A 24,346-nucleotide genomic window follows, 5' to 3' on the forward strand; every position below is an offset into this window, starting at 1 on the left:
ACAGGTACATCAGTGAGAGGTTATTTCAGTTTGTTGTTGCTCTTTTTGTTAAAGCATTCATGAAAATGTGTATTAAAACTTCTGTTAGTTCCTTTTTAAAGTGGTATTTGAATTCCAAACAAACTGAATGGATGCCTTTTTTTGGTTAGCTAGCCTGAAAAGATTATATTAATGGTGCTCCCACCTGACGTGCTGATGTAGTGATACTCAATGAAACATCCTCTCAACACAGACTAAGGGAATAAGTATTGTGAACAGAATTGGGCTCATGATATTTCATCTAATACAAAGACCTATAAAGATGTCTCTAATCTCCAGATCTGTAATCTGACTTAAAGAGAGTAATCACGAGCCTCTGGGAGATGGTAGCTTCTGTTCCCTTTCTTACCCTTGACATTTATTTCTGAGAAGACATCACTGTGTAAAAAAGATGAGTGAGGTGACAAGTAAGATAAATGGTAAATAACTGGGAAGGTGTGAGGAACACAATCAGCAACAGGAGAAGTCAGGATCTGACTGTGGCTAGAAAACCAGCTCTGGGATTTATTCATTTCCAGAGCTTTCTGCATACCCATTGCTTCTGCTGCTATTCTGTTTCCTCGCATGGTTACCAGAAGCCTCTGGTATGCTTAAGTTGAGAGGTGTAGGTTTTTTGCCTTCTTCCCTTGCCCCATCTCTGCAGCATTAACATCTTGAAGACTTCATGGAAGAACGTTTGAGAAATAAGTGATTTTTTTTTGTTGTTCCATACTAGACTGAGTGTTTGACTTCAAGGAAAAGGATTACAAAGTTCTTCTGGAAATGTTACTGCATATGACTGCCATCAGAATGAGCATCCACTCAGCTTGTAGGTCAAACTAAAACCATTACATCAGTGCAACCTCCAGAGGCTGAGAAAAAGTCATTGTACCAGTTAAAAGAGTTCAGAGGACAAAGGCCCAGGGCATTGTGGAGCCAGAAGTACTAACACTCATTTGGTATTTTCCCCTTTCCACCAGCATAAGGCATTTTGAAAAATGAAACAGAGTGAAGTAAGCCAAGAGCTATCTGAAGCCAGTGCAGCTGCTGGAATGTTTTGGAGGAGAGCCTCTCTACCTCTGAGATCCTTGAGCTGCTTTCTGAGGCTATCTTGCTGATCGCCATCTTGTTGGAGGTGTTTGGTCTTCTGTTCTCTCACTCCAATCCCTTGTTTAGTTAACATACTTTGACATGTTTTCGCAGAAAGGATTTAGTTCTAAAGCCAAAAAGTACTTAGAGCACATGGACGCCATCACATTGGGGTCGATCTGTTTGTCTTCTCTTTTTTTAAGGGAAGGAAGAAGTACCTTTGCCATACACTAGATTGTCTTGGGGCCCAACTTGATTGGACTGCTAGATACTTTGCCTTCCAGCCACTGACTGCAGGTCAGAGGAGTAACACACATTGATGTTCAGCTTTCAGCATGGCAGGAGAAGGCTCAGTAGCACTTGGAATAGTTAAATATGAAATTCTCTTTCATTCAGTTTCTCAGCCAGGAATGTTCATTTATGCGTTCACTCAGGCAGGGCAGGCACCTCCTGAGGGCAAGGATTCAGTTGCCCCATGTAACCAATCACATGCCATTCTCTGACAGTATTGTTCTTTATCAGCCCATTAAACATGGGCTTTCAGCCAGTGAAAACATCAGATATTTGGCAAAGCGTTTATAATTAGTAAGTGCAGAATAATGGAATCTGAGGTCTCTGAAACCATTGAGCATGTCAGTTTCCAGCTGATAATGCCATGTAGACAAGAATGAAGATTACCAAATTGAAGGAGTCAGCATGAGGGGTTTTGTTTTACTGCAGGGTATCTCACAGCAGCCCTGGCTCTTGCCAGAGTCTGATGCTCAGTACCTGAAGACTTTGTAGAGAAGGCTGTTTTCTACTTTAGCTCTTTTACAGGCATCACTGTGCCTGTGTGTGTTATTTGTTGTTCTTCAAACAGCTGTAGATTTTTTTTGTCAGTTTCTTGGTTTGATAGCAGATGTACTTAGCAGGGAACACATCATAATCTTGATGTGTGTTGTCATGGAGGACCTGCTTTTTGGCAGCGCATGCAAACAGAGGGCTGAATCTTGCTTCCTCCAGGTGTGGCCATGCAAACTTCCACCCAGCCTCAGCTTTTTTTCATTTGTTTTGGCTGATGATCTAGGATGTGGCTGAGCAGCCAGCAGACACTTTCTGCTTTCAGGCTTCAGAGATAAAGACAGACTTTTTCCGTTAACCAAGTTTTATTTTTTGCTTTCTTGGCATGCATTTGACAAGCTTGCTTTGGCATTTTACATGCCTCACTGCCCTTTTCCTATGAACTGGCTTCCAAGCTTTTGTCATTCTCCGGCTAGATGTCATCTTCCCATAGAAGAAATTCTCCTCCCCTCACCTCACCATCCATTTGGTACCAGGGGAGCCCGTACAGCTGTGATGACAACAGAACAGCAGAAAGACTGTTCTGCCCTCATCCTGCTAAGTCTGAAGACAGAGGCAATAAAGGGCATAAAGGGCAATACCACCCCCCTTGAGCCGTGTGGGATTGGTAACATCCTTGATTTATTTTTTTATTAATTATTATTTTTCTCCGGGAGAGAGCTAAGAACTGGGGAAAGGACTTTGTGAACTTTCTTATTGACAACAGAATTTAACAGCTTCATTTTGTGAACAAAGTAGAATGAAATGCCAGCAGCAACTGCAGCTCGTCTGCTGTGGGTCCTGGCAGCCTCTTCTGTCCAGCCCTGCCCTTCCTCTTCTTTTCGTCAGTTATATTACTCCTGTGTCCTCTTCACCATTTGGTATGTGCAGCACAACTGTGGGCTGTGGGCCCCTTTGGCTTCTGTTCTTAGTCTGAAGTCTTGTGCAAGGGGCTGAGCAGATCTGAGGGGTTTGCACTGGGGAGGGAATCACAACCACATTCACAGGCACTCCTTGCCAGCGTGATGACAGTATCCTTCCTGTTCAAAACAAAGACTCAGCTCACACAAATCGTTTCTTCTAAATGCCTGGAATGTGGGAAGGGGAAGATTTTCAGCACTGTGGACTCAGGGCTGTAGCCTGCATCTGATTAAGCCAGCAGAAAACCAGCCACAATCATGTCTCTTGCCAAGCTCGTATCTACACTGCTGTAACTGATGTAAACAGCAGCTATGCTGGGGGGCTGCAAAACAGCCAACAACAACCTCCTCCCATGCAGCCTGCTGCTTGGCACACTGCTGCATGCGAGCAGGATTCTGCTTTTGTGAGCTGAATTGATGTCAGCACTGGAGTTGCATCCTTTCAGATCCCAGCACACTTCTCCCTTTGCTAGGTAATGCTGTGTCCATGCAGAAACTTCTTCCGAAGTGGAGAGTTGTTTTTTCCACTGAGTGTCTCCTTCTCCTCTGATTGATTCAAGGTGTTGTTTTGTGTTGCCACCGAGCAGCCTTGGAGTGGAAAAGTATGTGAGCTCTTTGCAGCTGTTTTGTATATGCTTGGCTGTTCAAAACCAGAATTGTGCTGTTCTAGTAAATGCTTCTCTTCCTTGAAAGCTACAGTTTAACTTATTGCAGGGCAGTGAGTTTCACTTTCAGGTTCTTGGACTCACTGCATTTCCCTGAGGCAGGGAGCAGTGGGGCACTGGTTTAAATATAACTATCTCTTCTCGAGTTCTGAAGCAGAAAGCAAGATATTCAATCTTTCCAAATGGTTTAAATAAGTAAAAACATTAATATGGAATTTAAAAAAATGGGCCTCTTCTGATTTCAAAATGTACTTAAAAAAAATAATTAGAAAAAATTATTTCAGTGACATTCTGTACTTGGCTCCCAGTTCAAACTAGCTTCTGCAGCTTTTATTTCCCCAGAAGGCTCAGGGCAAACCTCGCTTTGTCGTCAGCCCACCTCTTTGTTCTCTTTCCCATGGCTTATTGCTATAGCCTGAGCCATTCTCCTGGAGGGAGAGGAGGGCGATGCTCATGTCTTCATCACTGAAAGTGGGGACGAAACAGAAGCAGAGAGCATCTTGTTAAAAGAAAGTCTAGATAAGTAAAATTTCAGTAAAATAATGAAGTGGAAGGGGTCAGGTAGGTTAAAGGACAGTGGCTTCTTTGAATGAAGATCAACTTCCTTCTTGGGAAATGGTTGATGAACAACAGATCGTAAGGAACCAGATGCTCCAGGGGAGTGGATCCACTATAATCCCCCACTTTAACTCAGATCCAGATCCAGTGGTGCCTGGAGGGATGCTGAACCCATCACACTGTCTTTAAAATGTGTAGAATTAAAGCCAAAAGGGACAGCTGGAGCTGGAGCACCTCCTGAGCCAAGTAATTATTCAGCTGGGACAGGTAATCTGCATCACAATTTGGAAAGCAGGGACACAAATTCTGCCATAGTCTCACTTTGCAAGTCTGTCTTTCTTATGATACACCATGTTTTGTTAAAAAACAAAGGGACAAAGGAAGCCTCACTGCATCAAAAAAAAGCATGAACATAAATTGTGTAACAGTCTTTTGGATGTCAGGTGTAAGCTAACAAAAAGCAAACATGCATAATACATGGTGAGAGGAAGGAAGAAACTTACTCCTGTTTCCCCATGCTTCATTTCTTCTCGATTTTAATGTGCTTTGGAATGAGACAAAATAAATACATTTGTAATGCAGTGTTCACAGGAGAGGTGGACACAGATTTCCTTTTTTCTCTCTCTGAGTTCCTAGTGAATCACCAGTAGACAGGAGCTACAGAATGAGGCAGTCTGTTCAACCTGACAGCGATGCATTGGTGTTTGTGTAGGGATTATTTTACCAGCAGCACAGAAGAGAAGGGAGGAACCCATTGTTGTACATTATATACTATATTACTCCCTCGCAGAAGAGAAAAATCAATCCATTCTCATAAATAATATACAAAATTCTCAGCGAGATCTAAATTCAGTACACTTAAGATGTCATCAGGGCTCTGGACACGGCTGGCCAAAGAGCTGGCTGGGAAATGGTGTTATTCTGTTCATCTGGCAGCAAAAATTGGCCTCTTGTCCATTGCAGCCTCTGTAGAGGCCATTTTGTCTCCATGGAAAGCACCCACTGAACAACTGGTAGTCACTGGAATGGGAGTGATGTGGGGTGGGCACAGCACTGCTCCTTCCTGCTTGCTCCAGGTGGTGTAAAGCAGCTGTGTGATGAATTCTGGTGATTTTGTTTCTGTCTGCAATTTGAAGAACTCCAGACTTGTCCGAACTCAGAAGCTGCCTAGTTTAACCCCAGAGTTAATATTACAGTGGTTTACTTAGCATAAATGCAGTTTAAAGGGCTTTAGCATTCGAATTAAAACTAATTTCAGGCTTTGTTTACTGCAGTTGGGGGGTTTTTAACCTGCAAACCCGACGTTAATTGCCTCGACATTTTTCCTCTATACTTGCAAAACAAGATAACTGAGCTACAGGTTGCTGTGAAAAGGCCATTTTTTATGACAAGGAATACTTCTAATTGTTCAACAGATAACTGGCTAACTCAAAATGGAATATATTCAAATGACAGAATGTTGAAATTTTACTTCTGTTGGACTTGTATGTCTTTACTAGAAATGCCACTGATTATTCCATAGCTTTCTTCCTAATGTTTGCTTTTCATTTCTATCTTACAATGTCATAAAAGCACAAGAATATAAATCCATCCTTACAAAGAAGTCAGCAGACCTAAGCTTTCAACAAGTGCAGTAAATTTTTCTGCTGCTTGAGACTGTCTGTGGTGGCAAACGAGAAACACTTGGGCACCTTCAGGTGATTCTCACTTTCAGTTGCAGCCTGGGGGTCTTTGTTGGGATTTTTTATCTTTTTCTGAGTACTGAAGCAAGTCATCGCTACTGCTGCCAATCCCTGAGTAGTCAATCTGTTGTTTAGTAGTAGAAATTATAACAGCAAGTGATAGATGATTATTTTTTTTAGGACTAATTAAGAAAGAGACGTGGCTCTGTTATTTGTGGCTGATGAATGTACTGGGAGAGCAGCTGTGCTGCTTGCACCACACCATACAAAATTTCATTTTCCATGGATTTGCCCTATACTTCCCAGCTTCTCCTCCAGCCTTCTGTGAACCCTACAGACACATCTGTATCTTTTTGCCTCAACAGCCCAACCGCTACTCTCACCACGCATACACACATATGCTGAAAAATTCACCCCAAAACACACCCTCAGCTCTCCACACCAACCTCCTACCCTTCCTGAGCTGCTGGCAGTGCGTCCTGCAGCTGGATAGCAGCTGATCAGATGCCGGCTGCTGGGTGGCTCAGCTCAAACACAGCTAAATTCATCTGTTTGTGATTTTTTTTCTCTGAGATGGGCTGAGTAGAGAAGAACAGAGCAGTTCCCCAGTCTTCATGACCGCTGCCTTCCAAGGACAGGAGGCAGCAGCAGACTAGGTTGGCATTGGCTAACCTGAAACTTTCATGGCAGCAGCAGGAGGGGAAAGCAGCACAGTAAAATGAAGTTTATTATCAGAAAATCAAAACAAGGAAATGATGTGCTTTGGCAGTGCTCCGTAATGCACACAAGCAGCTGTCTAGTTTAAAGCGAGGGATCAGTTCCACCACCGTCTCCTGACATTCCGTGGAATTGCTTGGAAACACAGGCAGAAGCCTGCACTGGTTTTCTCCTCCAGTTGCTTTTCCACCCTAAACACTCTGGATTCCAAAGTAAGTTAACATCTCAAGCAAATAAAACAGCTCTCTCTCCAGTTTCCTAAGCTGGCTATTTTGCAGGCTGTTCTCAGACCAAGCGTTCTTTTATTTTGAAATTAAAGCCTCTCCCTTATCTCCAGACTTCCTGAGCTATGAATAATTGACAATCTTCCCCCTTCTTCTCCACCCCCCACCCACAGATACTGTGAAGTTTTTTAAAAAGCTGTTCAAAGAGACCTTGGCAAACACTTATCAGGCAGCAGCTAAATGAAGTCCCAAATAACTTGAAGCTACCCCTCCCCTTCACTCCCTTCAGTTTGGTTTTTGTTTTGTTTTATTTTTTGAGGCACTGCTTATTGTCTATAAATAACAAGGACAGCTAGAAAGGGAAACCTCTTCTGAGAGGTGATATGGCCATCTGGCAGCTGCCCAGTGCAGCCCATTGGCTGTAAGTCAGCCCTGAGCTTCCCTGAGAAAAAAGCAAAGGCTAACATCAGTTTAAAAAAATAGTAATAATAATAATAATTAAAAAAAATCTCACTGTCTTGTGTTTAGTATTTAAAGGACCAGGAACAATGACTGTTTTAACTTGTGGGTAAGTAGGCACAAGCAGGCTGTAATGCTGCAGCTGAAAGCACTTTTCACTGGCTTTAATTACTGGAGGTTAGGAAAAGCTGTGGATGGGTACCAGATGGCAGATAGGCTACAGCTGAGCAGAGCAGCACCTGGGTGATCAAAGAAGCTGTAGAAGTGTGTGCCCAGAGCTCTGCGTGCTGAGATTCTTTTGCATCTGCTGGTTTCCTTGATCTGTGTGCTGGAGCTGTGCCTGCAGTGAAAGTGAGCAGCCTGGTAAGCCTGAGCTTTTTGTGGTATTTATCTATAGGATGTATTTTTTTTATGCTATCGTAAATGCCTTTGAGCTCAAAAAACAATACAGAAGAATTCTTATGTGCCTATGTGTAGATTAGAAAATACAAGTGAGTTTGGATTTAACAGCTGGAAACTCTGCTCACTGCTGCTAGTTACTTTCTCTTGCCCATACGTAGGAACTGAAGCTGTCTGCTCTGTCTAGTGAGGCAGCTAAGGATTACTTCTCCCACACCTAGACCCTTTTTTTCCCCTCGTTGTACTCTTGCTGTCTCTCTGAAAGAGTTTGATCTGTTTAGTGTTACTTTGGCACACTTTAAATCATTGCACTAGTATTTTTAAAGGTTCTTAACTTCAGAAACTCTTAATGAGAGGGTAATGATCACAGTGGCTTTGTGAAAGCCGCCTTCTCTCACTGTTAGAGTACCAAAGTTAATTATTTCTGCTGTTTTGTTTTGTTGGTTTTTTTTTTTTTCTGCCTGTGTATAATGCAATGATACTAGCACTCAGGCACCTATAGCTTGTATATATGTAGACTCATAGAATGGCCTGGGTTGAAAAGGACCACAGTGATCATCAAGTTTCAACCCCCTGCTATGTGCAGAGTTGCCAACCACCAGACCAGGCTGCCCAGAGCCACATCCAGCCTGGCCTTGAATGCCTCCAGGGATGGGGCATCCACAGCCTCCTTGGGCAACCTGTTACTCTGGACAGAAGATTAAACTGAGATAAATGTGACTGTAAGATAAGATAAACATGACTAGGTGTAAGTTAATGAGTCTGATACCTTCTTTGGTTTCTCACTGTTGTATGCATGCTTAACATAAGCTGAGTTTAGATTAGGTGATACCATAGATACACTAAGATATCTATATGTCTATTAGCGTTTTAACTACTTTGAAGATGTGACGTGAGCAAATAGCACAAACCTACAGAGTGTTTAGCCTGAATCCCATCCTGGAAATAACTTAATTTTTGTAGTTTGGATGTAGCCCACTTTAGGCTTAAATAACCACTTCTATGTTCCAAGAAAGAAGAGAAAACTGAAAAAAGAAACGGATTTAGAATCAAGCACAAAACGCAGTGGGTCATTAGGCTGTAATCGGATTTGGACATAGGCAGATAGTAATCCCTGTTTGAACCCAAACTCCTTATTTAGTGCTTTGTATTAGAACTCAGGACTCTGAAGCACAGGTTAGGTGACAGTAAATACTAATATTAAAATCAAATCAGTGTATCTATAGTATGATTTATAGCCCAGCACCTTCAAACATTTAATGAGTTTAAATCCTCCTCTGTATTCTTGCCCTTATTATGAAGGCAGCTGCAGATCCATGCAGCCAAAGGCCAGCATGCTGTGGAGGCTTTCTGATTGCAGCAGGTTTCTGATCTCGTGTAATTAGAATCAGCACATGAAAGCTGCTGCTGGGGAGCAAGAGGACCATATGACCCATATAACCAAAAGACCTGAGTCCAGCGTGGCTGTATTTACAGTTATCTAGAATGGAATCCTGACCAGTCAGTGCTGTATGAGCTGCCATTCTTTTCTTTCACCAGTACTGTACCAACACCATTTGTGCAGCACTGCCTACGTCCTGAATGCAGCAGTGAGTACATAACATACATAACAGACTTCAGGGTGGTGAGGCCCTGGCAGTGCTATCCAGAGAGATGTGGGTGTCCCATCCTGGGAGTGTTCAAGGCTTGATGGGGCCCTAGGCAGCCTAAGATGGTGCAGCCAGCCCAGGGAAGAAGGTTGGAATCAGGTGATTGTTAAGGTTCTTCCCAAATCAAGAAATCAAGAAATCAAGCCATTCTATCTTCATTCCTGTGTTTTCCCAATACGCTTCTGGTTGCCCTGGGATGGGAGGGGGAACAGAATCTAGGGAAGCCAGCAGATGGAAATAACAGTCAGAGGAGATAAGAGGAGTGCGAAAAAAAGTTGGCTCATCCTGAAGTACAGAGGGTAAACAGTTGTGCAGGGAGTGGCTTGGCCCACTGTCTGTAGTTTGGATTATAGACTTACACTGCTAGTGTCATTTAAATAGACTTACAGCATTGATGTGCGTCTGGTGTAGATGGAGTTGTGTGGATTGGCCTTGACAGTAAGGATTATGATCAGCAGAGACTTCACTAACGTGATTTTTTAAAATTATTTTGAAATTGCTGCTGCTTCCTCCTTTCCGATTAACATCATCACCAAAATTCCCTAAGAACTGTTTCCAAAAGAGGGACTATCCACTTTCTGTTTCTGCTAATTGTTTTCATTCTGTTAAATGAGTGCACAATTTCTTGGTCATCGAAGTATTTGGTAACATTGGAGCGGTATCTGATTCATCAGGTGGTGAAATCTGCTTTTCTTAATTGGTGTTGGGCAATAAAATGTGACTGCGCAGCCTTTATGACCAAGTCCCTGGTCACTGGTAAGCAAAATAATGCAAAGCCAGGGAACATTTGGAGCTTCAGACAATCTTTTCCTGGAGTCACAAGGAAATGGATTTCTTTGGTAAAGCTGGTATGGCTCAGGGTTTTGTAACGAAGCGTGAGGCTGCAAAAACGATGCTGAGACATAATTATGCTCAAGCCAGCACTTGATTATGATAAGGAAGGGAACAAAAAGGGCTGGGTACTGACTGCTCTGTAGAAGGGATACAACCATTCACCAGGTGTAATTTCACTTCTGAGAGTGTGCATTAGTTGTAGGTTAGGTGAGGAGGTGAGGGCAAAAGAAGGCATGAATGTTGGGACGTGAACTATTTTTCTTTCCCATTTCTGCTTTTATTTTGATATTGGAAATAAGCCAACAGAAATCACAGGCAGTAGGGCAAACCATGTTTCCCAGATACCTTTATAGGAGAGAGAGAGAGAAACTGTGCCAGAAAAGCTGCTGGAGAGTGGAAAGCATGAGCCAATTCAGCCTATATAAATTTGGTATACGCACACGTGTATGTATATCTATGTCACTTCTCTTTAAAAGCACTTTAGTTTCCACTAGATTAGAGGGAAATTTCTGAAAGAAGGCAGCAAGAGTTTGGAGGGCAGTATGATGTGGCAGATGACCAGGAAAAAAGAAGTTCAGAAAGTTACTGAGAAAAGCTTTAATGGGATTTCTCAAAACTTTTCAAATAATGTCATCCAGCATACCACAGCCTGGCTTGAACTCTGCGCTGTGGAGTGAAACACTGATGAGCAAACAGTGGCCAAATACTGTCTCAATGAATTTTAACTCTTAAGAATGCCCTCAGGTTGGTATTTGGGGGATAAATACTCACTAAAACCAAAGTCCATGAAAGGTGTAATAGCATTTACTTGTGAATGTGTGTGCAGCCTGTTGGGTATTCCTGAGTGGAGAGTCTTTGGGGAAAAGAAAAGCAGTGAAGCAAAAGAAAAGAGCATTTTGTGCATTTTTTAAAATTTATTTATTTATTTATTTGTTTGTTTATTTAACAGCTCAAACTGACAAAAGTTATGAGTTTCACCTTTTTATTTCTCCAGGGGATTCACTCCGGGGTGAAAAAGGAAAATTAATCTTGGTAATCTTTTTGAATAAAATTGTTACATGTAAACCACCATCCAAAGTCAGTGGGTGGCTTCTTGAAGAGTCTGTCTTGATGTAAACTTGGTGTCCTTTACCTTCTTGGACCCCTGATTGGAAGGCAGCCTTTCAGAGTGAAGGCGAGACCTTGATGCTTCTGTAGAAGTCCACAGAAAATTCCCCTTCTGGGCTTAGTCTCAGCCATGCTGAATGCTATGACAATATCTAAGGGAAGTCCTGCAAAATCTCAAGGAGTTATTTCCTCCTGACTGAGTGGGAGCTTTGGCATGTTGGTCAGGAAATCAGTGCAAATTGTGTGTTGGTCACTGAAAGTTTAGGCTTGTATTGCTTGGGGTGAACTGTGCTCACCTGAATGCATCACTGTGCAGACATGCTGTAGAGCCCAGGTTGATTCTTGGGTTCAGCATATTGCACAGTAAGTTAACATGAGCTAATACAGCTCCTGAGGATGTTTTTCTCTTGTGCAATCTCTTGGTGGTCCTCTGACTGCTCTCTCATAAAGTATGACTAGTCTATTAGTTTTTATTACTCGCCTCAAAACCAGTCAGTATCTGGCCATCCCTCTGCATTTAGTCCTTTATTGAGTTTTTGATTAAAAAACCTGGGATACTGCTCAGACAACTGCAAAATGCCTCTTTTAATGAAGATCAGGAATAAGGTGTCCTGATGAGACAAAATGTTGCATCCTCAGCCAGCTGCCACTCCGCAGCTTCCTGGGCCACCCAGCACTCTGTGAAGTTTCCCTTCCTTTACTTTCCTAAGGAACTATTTTTGCTGTGAAGAACACTTTTGTGGTAAGAATACTAATAGTTGATTTAAATTCCCCTGGAAGCTGTTGCAGTCTTGTTGCCCAAACATTTCTAGGTATTTCAGATATCTCTATGTACAGAATTTGGTTTCCCAGACTGAGCAGCTCCCATAAGTATTTTAAGTGATTATACTTCTTGGCTCTTTAAGCCATTGTTGGGAGTAGTAGTTTCCTAAGAAGCTTGATAGAAAGTTTGGCAGCACTGTACAGTCAGGATATAGAATAGTTTGTGGTCTGATAATTATGAGGTGTGTCAACAGTTACATACATCTGCTGGGATTACATCGTGTTGGTGTTGTCGTCCTGTTTAAATACAGCTCAGATAAGGATGTGTAAAGGTGCTTTTTCTTGGAATTAGCAATGTTATGTCATATTTGTCCTGGTACGTTACAGAGCGGGTTATGCTACCAAGCAGTCTGCCTGTATGAATGCTATTGAGTAGAGCAGTGAAGAAGAGTGGGTGTGATGCAGTTTTCAAAGCTAAAATCTGCACAGGAAGGAAAACACGTGAGCTTCTTGCATGTAAAATGGATGATAACCATTGCTGAAAATGGTGACGCTGTGGAACCACTCTCAGGATGCCTATAGTTTGAGAACAAGTGTCAGAAGGTTCCTAGCTACCAAAACAGTATTCTTTATTTACCACTGCCATGAATGATCATTCAGATCATTAGTGATGTTAAAGAGGACTGGTCAGAGTATTGACCCCTGGATTATGCTGCTAGTTACTGGCCTCCAACTAAGCTTTGTGCCACTGGCTGTTACCCTCTGGCCTTGACTATTGAGCCACTTTCCAGTCTGCCCATTAGCAGCTTAGCTGTGTGGATGGGTCTCACAGGAGACTGCCAGAAGCCTTACTGAAGGCCAGATAGACAATATCCAATTGCTCTCCCTTCATCAACCAGGCCAGCCATGGTAGAAGTTTTTAAAGTTGGTCAAGCATTATCACCCTTACCGAATCCAAAGGGATTTTTACATGCTGCATTTCTTTGAACAGCTCTTAAGGTTTGGTGAGATTTATTGTAACGTTACTGCTGGAAGAAGGAGAGCAGGAACAGATCTTTTTCTGCCAGGGAATTTGAACTCTAATCCTGACTGACAGGACCCTACAGGAAGCAAGCATTTTTGGATAGGCTGTATTTATTGAAAGGGATTTTTCAGGTGTTTGTGTAAGGCTTGATCTATATACATGAGTAAAATAGGTTCTACACACGATTTATGTCATGTCTGTGGTAACCTTTTCTGTACTAAACACAAGCTAGCTTCTGAAACCGTGCCTTCTGCAGCTTCCTGTGCTGGCACTGAGTGACAGAAAGGACCTAGTCTCTAGGAGATAAAGAGATTTTAAGGCTCTATCCTTAGACTGAGGAAACAAACTCTCAAAGTTACGCACCTATATTAGGGAGCCCTTGATCTACTTTCCTGCAGGAGGCAGCATTTTTCTGCTCCCAGTGCATTAATAAGAGAGTTATTTTGAATCATTAGCTATTTTAGATTAGCAATCACTGGCAAGCTGAGTGCTTGTCACTGTGCCACCTGCATGGCCGCAGTGAGTTCCTTCACTCTGGTGTCTTCATCTACCGCTTTCTCTTTCCCCTCTGCCTCATCCTCACCATGTCAGAGATCTTCTGCCTTAACCACGTATTAGTAATAACGCACATAGTTGGTTTTCATGAAATACTTTAAGGAGACATAGAAAATTCAGGTCACTTCTTGGAAATGAGGACGAGTTACAGAAATGCCTTGGGTTACAGATGTGCAGGAGTAGAAGGGATGGAAGCACCCTGGACTCTTGGAGCACCTTGATGGATTGAGCAGCGTAACATAAATCAATTGCTCACATTTAGAGGCCTGTACTATTGTTTCCCTTATGGCAGTCCAAATGTCTCACTGATTTATTTTTTTCTTTTATCAATTAAACTTTCTGTAATAAAGAAATTTTTGGGAGGTAGAGGGCAATGTGATAAAATGCAGAGATGTTAAGAAAAAAAATGAGGTATGATGATGCAATGCTATCCCAAGATAAATAGTTCTGACTGAAAGCAACCTGAGAAGCAGGATCTCAGCACAGCAGTTGATGGTACAGTGAAAACCATCCTATATCCATAATGCCATACTTCCATGCAAGGTTTCACCTGAGAAATACATGCCTTACAGCTGAGACTGGAAAATTGGAGTACGATGGTATCAAAGACCTGGGAAAGGAAACTGGAAGGAGGTCAAATTCAGAAAAGTCTGGGGATCAAACGTGTACTAATGATAACAGAAGAAAAGCAGTTAAAGGGGCTGGATATCAGGACACTTGAGTTCCTATTATAGCTCTACCACCACTGCTGGCTCTCCAAAGGATCCCTTTGTTCTGTATTTCGTGTCTTGCATATCTGGCCAGAAATGCTGATCTTTACAAGAGTCTGCTCAGGTATAAACCGAGCAGTTATCTGAAGCAGTGGACTGGTGAAACAGCAAAATTAAGCTATCATGTGCACCTCCATGCGCAACGGCAAAAGAAGGACCTCCCCTGGCTTCTGGAGGGAGCAGCAATGCTGGCAGTGGGCAGAGAAAGGACATCTGCTTTACGTTCTGTTGATCTTGGAGATGCTGTGCTGGGTGTGTGGCTGATACTGGGAAGGACAAGGCCAACAGCAGGAGTGAGTGAGGCTGGGCGTTGTAGGCAGTGGGGACATTTCCAGGGGCTGGAATCCAGAATCCCATTTCTGAAATGCTACCAAATCCTTTCCTATCATCAGGTGGAAAGTGGTATGCTAGTTCAAAACATAAAGTACTTATATGGCTTTTGCTGGTGTTTATACAACGCTTCTTGGAGACACACAGATGCATCTGCACAGAGACCAGTGGTTTACTGCAGTATGTGTAGGATGAGCTGTGATGTCTGTGTCTGGTGTTACTGATGGCCTTTGAGCCTTCAGCCCCCAGAAACTGGGGGTATTTAACAGCTTAATTAAGGAACAAAACACACTGGTAGAGGTGAAATCCTGGGATTGGCAAGCTGAGGCTCTGAATGCTGAACCAAGGGCAAATCCAGGGCATTGATTGTGAGCTTCCTCTGTGCTTGCTGGAATGAAGGGTCTGGAGGAACGCAGGCCAAGTTAGTGACAGGCCCAAAGCGTCTCTGAGTGGCTGCGTAGTGGTAACTTGGGGCACTGTGGAACAGCACAGTGATTCCCTCCCTGCTGCCTGCACCTCAGCAGAGGAAACCCGGCACCAGTCGCATCTCAGGGAAGCTGCAGAGCATGAGCTCCAGGCTGAACAGAAGTCAGGCAGTGGGAGTGCTGTCTTTTGTGCCACTTCTCCCAAAACTGAGCTGAGAACAAAGCTCCAAGCAAAATCTGACTTGCTAGCGAAGGCTGCGTGTCGGGGCCCAGCGCTGCTCAGCCCTCTCCTGGGAGCTGAGGCAGTCTGTGAGGAGGTGCTGCTCCTGTCTGCAGGCCTCATCTGTGCACACCTCCTGGAGCTGCGTTGTTATTCCAGGGCGTTGGGTTTATGCCTGCTTCGAGCGGCACGAGTTCACTGGAGTTATTTGAGGATGAATGGAACAGCATTATGGAGTTATTTGAGGATGAATGTCGGAGCTGAGCACCAGGTTTGAGGCTGGGGGCAGGGAAATGTGGGGAAAAGGGGAGGGAAGATCGCAATGGAATCTTTCCTCCATCTTACTGGGCAGATCTTCCCAGGCCCAGTGAGTCAAGGACTGCTAGGATCAGTTGTGAGTCATTGCTTCTCCTCCTCCTGACCCTAAGGCACTTAGCAATCTCCCCTATGGCTGCTGGTGTTCTTATCTCACTGGCCCAAAGCTGTGGCCCTGCTGGCATCTCTTCCAAGGAAAGAGCTGGCCTGGCTTTTGCTGCCAGGCACGTGGCCCTGCATGCAACCATCCTGCCTTCAGCACTCTCTGGCTGCACTTCATGGGGAACCAGTCATTTATGGCAGATGCAGAGAAGAGCAAAAACTTTCCTCTTCCTCTCAGATTATAAATCCAGCTCCATTTTTTCCTGAATCTGAGCCCAGGAGATGAAGAACTCAGGCTGAGATGATGATTTTACCCACTGACCACAAATAACAATAGGAGCATTGCCCTAGTGGTCTTCTGCCGCACTTGGTCTCAGCAGACTGTAGCCTCTTCCTTATTCTTGACAGCCTGCTTGGATCTTTTAGTATGCTTTACCATATCAGCTACATCAGTCTTTCTTGAGAGAAAAAATGGGACTACGGCATTCTTTCTCTCCCCCTCCCCCCCAAAACACAGGCATAAATCTCTGGACACGTGAATGAAATAGACTTGGTGCTGACAGAGATCCCAACTGCTGTTGGATTTTATCTTGTGTGGGAGGGCTGTGTTATGTCAGGAGCAGGACTCAGTGTTAGTTCTGGTGTAACAATGACTTGGCACTGGCTCAGCTCTGTTCATCAGCTTCGTTTCTGGGGCCAACCTGTAAGATCAGGAGGAAAACATCTAGTCAGTTGCTCCAGCTGCTGCAGGGTGGTTTCTTTTTAAAGCCTGCTGTCAAGTTATAGCATGTGATTTGTTTTCTAGTGAAATAACATCCCCACCCTTAAATCATAATTTAAGGATGGAGAGATTCTGAGCCTTTTATAAATAAAGTTTGTAAAATCATGTACATATGTCATACTGGCTGTGTTGGAAGTTGCGAAGGCTTCGCCCTTTTCTGGAGAGGAAGAGGCTGAGACAGGGTTTGAGTGTGCGTGAGATGGAGATGTGTGACACATCAGGGTGTTGATTCATGGTACAATTTTTGCATCCTGGTCATCTCAGCTGGAACAGCTACAGAGCTTCACAAGCTGAATTCCTGCACAGCGGCTGCAAGGTCTGCATGTGTTGCACTCCTTTCATTTGTTTTTAGTGATAAAGGAAATAAAAATGAAGAGATAATGGATGTTGCAAACAAGAATTTAGCAATACAGGTGACAGAAGGAAGGTGTCTTTGGGAAGCACAGAAGTATATGACAGTCAGAGCAAACAAGCTTGGAAGGGCGTCAAGAAATAGGAGATTTACAACATCCTCTCAGTCTTACTTAACCCTGCCTGTACACGAGATCAGTGAAGGTAACTTGTGACTCCATGCAGACACCCACAGCAGTCAGCTACAGGACACTAATAAAATTGCTTTCAGCTAATTACCAAAATGGTGTCCTTTGCTGAGTGCATGCCAGTGGTGGGAGGTCCCTGTTGCTCATGCCATATTTTACTGAGTGCATTCCATCAGTACCCAGGGAAGATTTCCTTGCAGAGCACTGAAAGCTCTGCTGGTGTACTGGTCATGCTACTCCCTGCTCATTTGTGGCTTATTGCTAAGCCTTCTCTTGGGACCCAATGTCATTATAACTAATGCGCAACTAAAACCTCAAAGCTGAAAAAAAAAAAAAGGGAACTGAATTTCTCATTCCAAACTTCAGTTTTAATCCCTGCAGAAACAAAGCATTCTCCCCACCTCCCCTCAATGCAGGGGCTGGTTGGTGAGGGTCAATACTCAAAGCCAGGAGCCTAGTTGATCAGATCACCTGAAGGGATGCGTGCTTGGCAGAGAGCAGGCAGTGTGTGCCTGTGAGTGGCTTTCTGAGGAAAACGAGGGATCGATGACATCTGGAGAGGCTAGCTAAGGAGCAGGATGCTGGCACTTCTTTGCTCTAAGCTTGGAAATCTTCTCAGAAGAGAAGGCATTGATAGGAATAGCAGATTTCCTTGAAAGGAAATTCAAAATCCTATAAATTACGTGTACTAACACAAAGACTGAAATGAACCATATGCCTCTGCTACTCGTGTTTTCCTTCTTTGGCTTGATCCATTGTTTTGCAGAGACTAACTTTTCCTCAGGCTACTTTTTCTTTGCTTTTTCCTTTGATTGAATAGACTCTTTGTGTTCTTCTCAGAAAGTGCCTCCCTCATCCTATTCCAGTGTTTCTTCTTCCCCTCTCTCCTTTCCTCCTCAAGACGCGCAGCTGAAAGCAGCTGGCACCCTCACACAGTGCCTGCTTCTGGATACAGGAGAGCTGGGGTGGGATTCCAGTCCCTGGCCATCAGCTGCCAGCACCACGTACCTTAACTTCCCTGCATAGGCCATTGGAAGGAATGAGCACCCTGAGGGCACAAATTTCACAAAGGGTTTTTGATTGATTTCATGTGAGATGAAATGTGCCTAAATTGTTTGGTGTCCTGGTGCACAAGGGCCCGACTATTTAATTGACACCTCCCACTTTTGGTCTGCTACTGACCTACCTGATGACATGGGCAAGTTGTTTACCAACCTGCAAAGTGGAAGAATGTAGTCATTTTGCTAGCAATTGGAACTTAGTTAAGTTTTACTTTGGCTGCTGCAAGATTTGACAGTCTGCTGCATTCTTCCTATGTTGTTTTGCCTCCTTTTTTAACATTTTGACACTTTTGCAATAGGAAGTTGTATCATTTCTTTAATTAGCAAGGGTTGGTCACCCCAACATCTGCAGCCACAGTGATCAGAATGGGGGTGTGAGGCCCTTCTCTTTACAGGCCACACTGAGTGCTTTCCTCCTTGCTCAGCAGTTTCCTCTCCTTGCTAGCAGCCACATCAATGCAGCAGGTAGGAGAGGTGACAGGCAGTGAGCTGGCTGGGTTTTACTGCTTTGCTCTCAAAGGAAGGCAAGGGCAGGCCATGCGGAAGCTCCAGCAGGTCGTGTGGCACCCAGCATTGCAGCTGGACCCAAGTACCTGAGCTTAGACAACCCACAAGGCATGGGTGAAGAGCTGAGCAGGATGCTCAGCAGAAACCCTGCCTAATGCAGTGACCTTGGCAGTGCTGCCAAGTTGCTCAGATTCGCTATGGATTCATGATGTTTGTTGACAGAAAATTCTCAGTCTGTTCTTAAAAACAAACAAAGCAATGCCCCCAAGCAAAAACATTATCAAGGGGAGAAATACAAACCCCTACATATGAGACTCTGGTACAAAAGGTTTGTTTGCCAGCAGGATCTAAATCTGTAAAGTTTCTCAAATTTTATTAAATCCTATCAATTTCTAGGGTCTGATTCAGAGATGTGGAGCACTGCGTGGTCTCCTCAGTTTTTCTTAAGTGCTAAGACACCCTGTGGTTTTTTCTCTTATCCCTGGCTTTATCCCATTTGCGAATTGCATCTCAAGCCTGAGGTCACTATATACAGCCATGCTTGTTTTTGCAGTTAACGAGCCGCAGATTGAAACCATTCTGCTGTTTTTATCCATGCTGACTTGTATTCAACAACATTTATATTCTTCATGTCTCCATCTTGCAGCTCTATCAAATTGTGATCTTCCCATGCAGTCCTGTGAGGCTCCATCTGGAGCACTGTGTCCAGGTCTGGAGCCCCCCGTACAAGAAAGACTGGGAGCTGTTGGAGAGGGTCCAGAGGAGAGCCACAAAGATGATCAGGGCAGTGGAGCACCTCCACTATGAAGACAGGCTGAGGGAGCTGGGCTTGTTCAGCCTGGAGAAAAGAAGGCTGCAGGGTGACTTCATTGCAGCCTTTCAGTACCTAAAGGGAGCCTACAAACAGGAGGGGAATCAACTCTTTGAAAGGGGAGATAACAGCAGGACAAGGGGAAATGGTTTGAAGTTGAGGGAGAGGAGATTTAGGTTGGATGTCAGGGGGAAATTCTTTACAGAGAGTGGTGAGGTGCTGGAACAGCTGCCCAGAGAGGTTGTGGATGCCCCGTCCATCCCTGGAGGTGTTCAAGGCCAGGTTGGATGGGGCCCTGGGCAACCTGGTCTGGTATTAAATGGGGAGGCTGGTGGCCCTGCATGTGGCAGGGAGGTTGGAGATTCATGATCCTTGAGGTCCCTTCCAACCCTGGCCATTCTGTGCCTTGTTTTGGGGCTATGAGAGGACAGCTTTCCTCAGAACCTCATATCTCTTGGCAGTGGGCATCAGGACAGGCCATGTCTGCTACAGAGCTTTCTCAAATTCCTTTTGAGCTTGTGAGTTCAGTTTTAACTCCTAACCATAAGCCCTGCTTGGAGAATTTAGCATGCTCCCACTCGCAGATGCCTTTCTTCTATAGAATTCCTTTATAACATGGAAACACACTAAATGGAAACTAACTCCCACTCTCCATGCCACTAGCAAAGCTGCAGCTGGCAAATGGAGGCAGCATTGAAGGGTTCTGCTCTGAATTGCTGGCTGTTTTTCCCAGGAAACATTCCTGGAAGAGGATGCATTAACAGTTTCCTGCAAGGGTTTGACTAAGTCATTTAGCATGCAGCACGTGTGTTATCTTTAACCTTATCTCTTACATAGAGTACTGTAACATCTGGTAAGCTGCTGTTGATTGCACGCAGTGTACTCTCCTGGCTGAAGTTCTCGTTAGTGCCAGCTGAGCACTCCATAATTTGTGAACAGTCTGTGCTTCCCGTAGGTCAGACTGCTGCGTGTGCCACAGAGGTGCGCGCGTACCGGAAGCTGACCCTTAGGACAGCTGGTGCCTGCCTGGTACTTCGTACTTTCTGGGATATTCCAGATCACTCTGAGGAAGGATGCACGGGACGCTGTCTTAAGTAGATATGCAAACTCCTTTGAATCAGTTCAAAAACCTTTAAGACAAAGCCTGGTTTCATCTCATGCAGATAAGCAGCTTGGTAGGCTGTTTAGAAAATGTCAGCAGCCTCTGTCAGAGATAGGACATGAGTAAGAGGCATTGAGATGGGGTGCACATTGATGCATGCTAATTCAGAGAGGGATGTTCTTTTCCTGAATGACTGAGTCTGAATGTGAAGTGTGCAGAAAATGAGTGAATGTGTTAAGGACTTACAGCTGCCTAGGATAAGGGAAAATATGAGTGGATTATTTTTTTTTTTTCCCAAAAACCATATCTCTACTTTAGTTCTGCATGTATAAAGCCTTCCCTTTGTTACTTTCAATAAATGAGAACCAAGAATTTAAAAGGAAAAAGCTGTTTTCAAGCAGAAGCATTCTTATGTGTGAGAAATTCTTCATGACGAGCATGAAGCTGTTACTTTCTGGTGTTTACATCTGGTCCCAGAGAAAAGCCTGATGTCTGCCTGAATGGAGAAGTCCTTGTTCACACATTCAGGGCTGTAACAAAAGGAGTCCAGCAGCATCAGGTGGTGAGAAGTGCACAGAGCTGGCTGTGTCCTAGGCTAGAACAGTTAATTCCACCCGTAGAGGAGAGCTGACTCCATACTCTTTGCTTGTTTAACAGCAGATCATGTTCAGCAGATGTCCCTGAGATAACCTCAGCAGGCTGCTGCACAAAATAGTGCCTTGAGACCTGCTAGCTCTGTGCGCTTTGTCTTGTGATACAGTTCACAGCAAGACAACATATTCCTAGAAGGGAACAAATCTGTTTTCTCACTTCGCTCAGATCTAAGGCTTCTGATCTTGTCCCACTCAAACTGAACACATTACAACAGTGACAAAAATAAAGGTCTGCCTAAAAGATCAACTCATACAGCAAGTGTGCAGCTCCCAGGGGGTTTACCAGAAGCGTGAAGGTTTAGCCAACGTGTTCCTCTTCCATGGGTATTACTTACGTAAATACATATAAGCACTTATGTTAACTGACACACTATATGGCTTTCAACAGTTTCTTCACCACTCAGAATATCTCCTTTGCAAACCCTGGTAATTAGAAACATGTGTTAATAGGACACGTCAGCATTCCAGAAATCAACGTATTTACATTCTGATATTCGGTAATATTTTCCCCACCAACATCTTTTACATGCTTCTTACATAATACTCAGCCCAGTTTTAGGAGTGGGTATTAAAAAGTAAAATAAAACAAGAAAACGATTATACTAAAATAAATGCAGAAGAATGGGAGTCCTCCTATGACTCAGACAGGAGATCTTGCTGAGTACTTTCAAATTAATTCCAGCTTTTTCTTCATCTGCAGATCATATTTAGTAAAAATGCCCAAGTAAAATAGGGATAATAGCTTTCTAATGGCTATATTCTCAAGGCCACTTCTTCCTTATCTGTGCACTTTAAATTTTTTTCATACCTTCTTTCTTATTTCCTTCTCATCCCTATTTGATCACATCTGGATGACGTTCTCTTTTGGTCCCCTCAAGCCTTTTGCTCCACGGTTCGCTGCAGACACTCCAAACTCAGATCTTCCATTTTCTGTATTGTCTCTTCAAACACTCACTTTTCTGCTTCTCTGGACCTATGTGCATTTCCTCTGCTCTTAAAATATTAAAGCTGTGTCCTTTTAGATATAAGTTAATAAAAGTACTGTATATTATTTTCATTGACTACGTTCTATAAAAAGCTGCTATAAATATAGCTTTTTCCAAAGGAAGTATAAACAAGCTAAGAAATTCAGATCTATCAGATGTGAGTATAAATATCCATCTATATTAAACATGCCCAGGAAGCTGTGAATAGGTCCATTTACTGAAGAGGTGACTTCAGTTGGTGATTTACCAGAGTTACACTTTGTGCAGGTGTTCTGCTGAACACAGTCTTGATACCAACTGGAGATAAGAGTCAATGGGAGCAAGTGGCACAAGCACGACATTGGCTTCCTTCGTCCTAGAGTGAAGAGACACGATGTTCAACATCTCCATGGCATTGCAGCAGGATGTCTCCTTCCCTCCAGCAATGTTTCCTACTTGCTTCTTTGATTGTCTTTTTTTCCTCAATAATTTTAACTGCCAGCAAAGTGTCATTCCTCTGGGATATCTTCTCAAGCTAGTTAAGCTCAGCACCACAGTTGGTTGGATTGGTTGTTCTTAATTTTTATTATTAATTTTGGTGATTTCGAATTCTCTTTTTATTGCTCTTCTATTTAATCTCTACCTCGTCACTGTCCTGGTCATGGTTTACTATTTATAGTTGTAGTACTGTGGAAGACTTGGGAAGAATTGAGAGTTTGACTGGGAGAACAGTAGTCAAGAGGAGCTGCAACCCAAAGCTTGTGAAGGCCAGTCTGAATGAGCAATCAGACAGGAATAGCACCCCACAGCATCCCCAGTACATCTTGCTAGTGCACTTGCTGGTTTAGCTGAATGGCTGCTGGGCATATCCACCTGGCTGAAGAACTTGCATGGCAGAGAGAATGGATGTGTGTGAGCTATAGTCCAAGGCAGGGAATAAAAATAGGTGAGAAGTGCTGGGCTCAGCACTACAGCATGGCAGCAATAATTTCTGTGTATTTCTGGTAATAGATCTTGGAGGAAATTCTCTGTCCTTTAATGATGAACAAAATATTTCCTTCTTCCTATTTGCAACTAACTCATAATCATGTTAGCCACCTTTGGACCTTGTTACGTGTTCCAAAGATGTGGATTGTGTCTGTAGCCATTGCCAATTCCTGTCATTTCTATTGCAACATCAAAGTATCCTGTCAGGAAATGACACGAATCATGAAATGGCCTGGGTTGAAAAGGACCACAGCGATCATCTACTTTCAACCCTCCTGCCGTGGGCAGGGTCACCAACCACTAGAGCAGCCTGCCGAGAGCAGAGAAGAGCAATACTATCTTTGGCTGCTTTTTATCATATTGAATCAATAAAACAGAGGGGTTTTTGTTTGTTTGTTTGTTTTCCAGATTAGCTTTTTGTGATCATAAAACAAGCTCTTTTGCGGTTAGTGAGACGTTCTGGTACTTAGGTGCTTAGTCTCCCCTCTCCAACCGGTGACCACACAGATCCTCAGGAGTGGGTAAGGGTGACCTGCAAGTGATGATTAGAATAGGGAATCTGAATGTAGGAAGAAAGGCAAACTTAAGTCAGATGTAAATTACTTTTGAACATGAGTGTAGGTGCCATTTACTCAGAACGCTTGAGCATCACATAGAGTCATTCACTGAATTTTGGACATGGTCTGAAAACAGTGGAGTCTGGAGAGATCTGGACCCAAGTCTCCTGGTTAAAGATTTCAGCTTAGAATCAATATTTTCAAAACTTCCATCAAAAAGCATTTCAGCTTTGCCCTGGTCAGGCAAGTCTGCAGAATATTGGGATATGTTTTGTTTCTGTGTTGCATTTATCTCCCAGCAGGGTAAACAGTGTTTGTGCCAATTAGTGGTCATCACAGCCACTGAAGTGATTTCAGTTCTGTGTTTTGCAGAAATCGACATTGACAGGGATACTCGTTTAGCTTACTGAGTTTTACTGAGGCTATTTTGGGACTGTGTCAGCCACATACATCTGAGCAAAATGATTTTCTCACTAGATTGTTTTCAATTAAGCAGTTCTGTCTCTAATGGATTGTGGGCAATGTAGCGTAATTCTGGTTTGAATGAGCAGACACCCAACTGAGTGACTTATTGCTACATAGATCTCTAGCTTTATATGTATTCTTGACTGTATAATCAGCATGCATGTGCACTAAAGAGAGGTTTGCTTCTTCTTTACCTTGTTCTCAAGCCTCTTGCCTAAGCTCTCTCCCATCTGCCTAGCAAATGATTTAAAGTGCTGCATTTTCCCTGGACTCCA

At 43.5% G+C, this 24,346-nt stretch overlaps 1 long non-coding RNA gene across 1 annotated transcript in view; it reads left to right on the forward strand.

Moving 5' to 3' along the window:
- The first annotated feature begins 7,276 nt into the window (after positions 1–7,276).
- Positions 7,277–24,346, forward strand: part of LOC128079311 (uncharacterized) — a 52,393-nt gene continuing 35,323 nt past the window's right edge. The window contains exon 1 of the long non-coding RNA XR_008206069.1: positions 7,277–7,514. This is a non-coding gene — a long non-coding RNA (uncharacterized LOC128079311). The remainder of the gene's footprint in view (positions 7,515–24,346) is intronic.

Source organism: Tympanuchus pallidicinctus, unplaced genomic scaffold (assembly GCF_026119805.1).
Source record: "Tympanuchus pallidicinctus isolate F22 unplaced genomic scaffold, pur_lepc_1.0 scaffold18, whole genome shotgun sequence".
Classification (NCBI taxonomy): Eukaryota; Metazoa; Chordata; class Aves; order Galliformes; family Phasianidae; genus Tympanuchus; species Tympanuchus pallidicinctus.